This window comes from Eriocheir sinensis, unplaced genomic scaffold, assembly GCF_024679095.1.
Source record: "Eriocheir sinensis breed Jianghai 21 unplaced genomic scaffold, ASM2467909v1 Scaffold635, whole genome shotgun sequence".
Taxonomy (NCBI): domain Eukaryota; kingdom Metazoa; phylum Arthropoda; class Malacostraca; order Decapoda; family Varunidae; genus Eriocheir; species Eriocheir sinensis.
The window spans coordinates 40,757-45,713 of record NW_026111982.1 but is presented as its reverse complement, the minus strand read 5'-3'; the positions used below and the strand labels follow the sequence as shown (position 1 = coordinate 45,713).

Below are 4,957 nucleotides of genomic sequence, written 5' to 3'. Positions count from 1 at the left end.
CACGATCTAAACAGAGTCGGGTCCGGATTTACATGGGGGTGTACTGCCAATATCATCTTACCTCGATCGAATTGAATGGATACACGAACTAAACAGAGTTGGGTTCGGATTTACATGGGGGTGTATACAAGAGTGCCAATATCATCTTACCTCGATCGAATTGAATGTGTGTCCTAATCTTCCGGAACTTCCGATTTTGTTTAACCTTGTGTGAGGTGAATGTGTGTATTTGTTTTGCGAAGCTTCCAATTCTAAATCTAGTTCGTACTGAATGTAGTCTAACCTTGTGTTAGGTGAATCTGTGTATTTGTTTTGCGAGGCTTCCAATTCTGAATGTGTGAGGTGAATGTGTGTTTTTGTATTCCGATGCCTCCGATTCTGAATTTAGTTCGTACTGAATGTCGTCGTCTAACCTTATGTGAGGTGATACTGAATGTAGTCTAACCTTGTGTGAGGTGAATGTGTGTCTTTGTCTTGCGAAGCTTCCAATTCTGAATTTAGTTCGTACTGAATGTTGTCTAACCTTAAATGAGGTGAATGTGTGTTTTTATCTTCCGATGCTTTCGATTCTGAAAATGTCACGATTCTGAATTCAGTTCGTACTAAATGTCGTCTAACCTTGATTGAGGTGAATATGTGTCTTTGTCTTGCGAAGTATTATGTTAACCACAGAGTGGAGTTAGGATCTACATAGAGAGATGTACACATGAGGTATGCAAACCAGTAACACACTGACTTACAATTCTGACTTTAAAGTTCGTACTGAATGTCGTCTAACCTTGTGTGAGGTGAATGCGTGTCTTTGTCTTCTGAAGCTTCCGATTCTGAATCTAGTTCGTACTGAATGTCGTCTAACCTTGTATGAGGTGAATGTGTGTCTTTGTCTTGCGAAGCTTCCAATTCTGAATTTAGTTCGTACTGAATGTTGTCTAACCTTAAATGAGGTGAATGTGTGTTTTTCTCTTCCGATGCTTCCGATTCTGAATTTAGTTCGTACTAAATGTGGTCTAACCTTGATTGAGGTGAATATGTGTCTTTGTCTTTCGAAGCTTCCAATTCTGAATTTATAACGTACTAAAAGTAATCTAACCTTGTGTGAGGTTGATGTGTGTTTGTATCTTCCGATGCTTCCGATTCTGAATTTAATTCTTACTAAATGTGGTCTAACCTTGATTGAGGTGAATGTGTGTCTTTGTCTTGCGAAGCTTCCAATTCTGAATTTAGTTCGTACTGAATGTTGTCTAACCTTAAGTGAGGTGAATGTGTGTCTTTGTCTTTCGAAGCTTCCGATTCGTTAACACTCCAATTAAGTAAATTAAATGTCAAAGTGTGTCCGTGACTTGTAGTTGTAGTTCGAATTAACTTTTAGTTCTTGCAGTTGATTTGAAAGATCTCAGTGTGGACACGCTACATGTAATGCATAATTTACAATTGATCTGAATGTCGCTTCAAGACTAAAACACATATTCACCCGGAGCCTTCTTAGAAGGTTAAGAACGTGATAGCGTAAATGTCGTCTATACTCGAATGTGTTTCTGTGCACGATACTGACTTATTTCTACAAACTTTGATGAAGATCTTAAGTCACCATTATTCCTTGCTGTCAGTATTGTCTAGATATAGTTGAAGAAGAATTGAGATGCAGAACAACAGTATACTTTTTATTAACTAAAATATCATAATTATATACATGTGTGTTATGAAACAAATTTAACAGGGACTAGTTAAACTGTGCAAATCTTGAACCCACCTGACAAACTCTGTGCAAATCCTGACCCCAGTTTCTTCTCCGGTTAAACTGTGTGTAGATCCTGCCTGTGACAAACTCTTTGCATATCCTGACCCCAGTTTCTTGCACAAACTATGTGCAAGTTTCTTTTCCGTTTAACTTTGTTCAAACACATTTATTATATAACACTTTAAAAACGTTTCGAAAAATATATTTAAAATATTGGACCCTACTTTAGCTAAACCCTATTTACATACATGTGTTACTTAACTCAGAATTTCTTGAGAGTAACAAGAGGTTCTCGAGGTTCCCTTGTGACATGTACAAATGGAATGTGACGATATGGTTTGTTTCTTTTCACCGTACGTAATGATACAGGTTTGTTATCTTTGATTAGGTTTAGTGGCTCTTCTATAGGGTTGTTGTCTTTGATTAGGTTTAGTGGTTCTTCTATAGGATTGTTTTCTTTTTTTTTAGTGTTTCCTTTTCTGTATTTTCTGGGCTTCCCTGTTTTTCTTTTTCTGAGTTTTCTGGGCTTTCTATTTCTATAATTTCGATGCTTTTCTGCTCACTCCCCTGTTTGCTTTCTTCTCTCAAGTTCTTCAGCTTTTCTTTGAGCTTCTTCAGATTATTAGAATACATGTTTCTCATGAGCACATCCTGCTCTTGGTGTACCATCGTGTTTTCGTTTTGTTGACATGGAGCGTCAGGAATGTTCAGGTGGGTGCTGGAGTAAAACTGCATGATCTTCATCATGAACAAGTACAACTGACGTCCAACTACCTAGAATGGGAGATTATGATTAGATAAAATGTAAATGCAACTCGTATAGAAGCTATCTCCACTCCTACTTATTTTTTTAAAAATCTTTACCTTAATGTTGTAAACTTCATTTAAGTTGGACACATGAGGCTCTGGGTCAACTAGTTTTGGTATTTTTGCGATCTGAAAATACAAGAAAGAAATTTGAAGATTCGTATAATAATAATAATGTTTCATCTCAATAAAATATAACATTTATCTAGTCTGGACATTTACCTGAGTCTCAGTTGAATATCTTTTGCGTTTTAATCTTCTCTTCTTAGAGTTAGCTTGTTCGTCTGTCTTTAAATCTCGTGTCGGACAAGCACAAATCCGCAAGTGAAACACGTCGCGTCCCAGTACTGTACCATCTGTAACACTAACACAAATACAAATGTACTCAAAGTTACAGGAAATCCTTGGATAACTTTTCCTTGATTCACTCCATGAAATCTTTTATCAGAAATAACATTGGTAATGTAATAGCTATATCCGATCACAAGACGATGAAAGCCAAATCAACGACTGATTGTCTGACGGCGGTGCAGTCTAAGAAGAGAAAATTAGACGAAGAAAATGTTGCAACTAACACAAATACTACGGCTACGGCCGTACCTCCTAGTCTTGTTAATGAACCTAGAACTGCATATTCTGAACAAGCTATGGATGAATTGTCAACATATTACGCTGTGTTACTCTCCAATGTTGACAGATTCAAGCACAAGCACGTAAGATTGGCTTCTCTCATCAAACTGTTAAGTTACTTGAAAAAGAGAATCAACATAACGGACACGCTCAACACCCTGATTCTAACCCCACCTGTAGAAGTGACGATTTCGGAAAACGGAACCATTCAAGAATCTGTGGCAAAACTGTTGACACGACAGAGCGATCGGTTGTACGTTGTTGCAGAAGATGATGATGGTGGTGTAGTAGATATCGATCAGCGTATGCGCGATGTTCTTAACACGCGTCGCAAACTCGAAGAATGTTTGTCGCGTCAACATCTATGCGATATCATGGTGATGGAACAACTCTCTACCCTTTTAGGTGCTATACCATGTTACAGTACATACTTACACAAAGCATTCGCGTGGCATTGTAAAGTTGTCATTCGTAACAGACTCGTCGACATGATGCTTTCAGGAGAATCAGACATCACCGACACAGCTAAAGAAATTTATGCTAGTCTGAATTTCTTTATTAACTTCCAAATTGATTCGAGATTGTTGTTTGACAGAAATGTTAACGATAATACTTTAGAGTCAATGTCGTTCCTGATAGACAGATTGAATCAAAGTGAATACGACCTCTGCTCGCCTGGTGCTAAACATGTTTGTTTCATTGACGTCCATTCAGACGCCAGTAAGTTTCCTTTGATGAACACCAAAGGTCATGCGGAATTGTAAGTAAGTGTGGTCAACGCCCCTGGCAGCTTACGTTGTGGTCAACGCCCCTGGCAGCTTACGTCACCAAAGGTCATGCGGACTTCGAGGTAAGTGTTATGTGCAATCAGCGCTATTGCTTACGTCATTGGTGTCATTATTAACCTTGTCAACAACAATATCCAAATTTGGCATGTGTTAACAACCATCCCTTATTATCAATTGATCGGAAAAATAACAACAAGACTAAAAATCACGCAATGCTTCCTGCCATTTTAGCATGAGCATAACACTCCTTACGATTTACGTCATCTCAATCAATCGTGCCGAATCCAACAATGTCCAAATTTAGCTTGATTTGGCATACCTTTATTACATGCCAAAATTGGATAACCACGCTTACGTCATTAACAAGTGCGTGATATGCCAAACTACGACTACGTCACAGTATGTATCGATAGGAGGTATTGCTTACGTCACTACATGTGTGCGATTATCACCCTCGTGTTAGAGAATACGTCACAGTATTGATTGTTAGTGCAATTTATACCCTCGTGTTTTTGCAGGTGATTATCACCCTTGTGACTACGTCACAGTATTGTTACGTCACTACTTAGTTTTCAGGTGATTATCACCCTCGTTATTGTTATAGACTACGTCACATTATTGTTACGTCACTACTACATGTGCAATTATCACCCTCGTGTTTTTACAGGTGATTATCACCCTCGTGTTATTGTTAGACTACGTCACAGTATTGTTACGTCACTACTATTTTTGCAGGTGATTATCACCCTCGTGACTACGTCACAGTATTGTTACAGGTGATTATCACCCTCGTGTTATTGCTAGACTACGTCACAGTATTGTTACGTCACTACTACATGTGCAATTATCACCCTCGTGTTTTTTACAGGTGATTATCACCCTCGTGTTATTGTTAGACTACGTCAAATCCACTCAACGATTTGATTTGTTTAACAAACATAGCCAAAGATTTATGCAGTAAAATATCGACACCTAATACCACAGGTATGTTACG

At 38.2% G+C, this 4,957-nt stretch overlaps 1 long non-coding RNA gene across 1 annotated transcript; it reads right to left on the bottom strand.

The window, feature by feature from the left end:
* Positions 1-2,229: 2,229 nt before the first annotated feature.
* LOC126993571 (uncharacterized) lies at positions 2,230-3,834 on the bottom strand. Its single transcript, XR_007747960.1, has 3 exons — positions 2,768-3,834; positions 2,603-2,674; positions 2,230-2,512 (listed from the first exon to the last, which is right to left on the bottom strand). It is a non-coding gene; the product is annotated as an uncharacterized LOC126993571 (long non-coding RNA).
* Between the last annotated feature and the right edge of the window lie 1,123 nt (positions 3,835-4,957).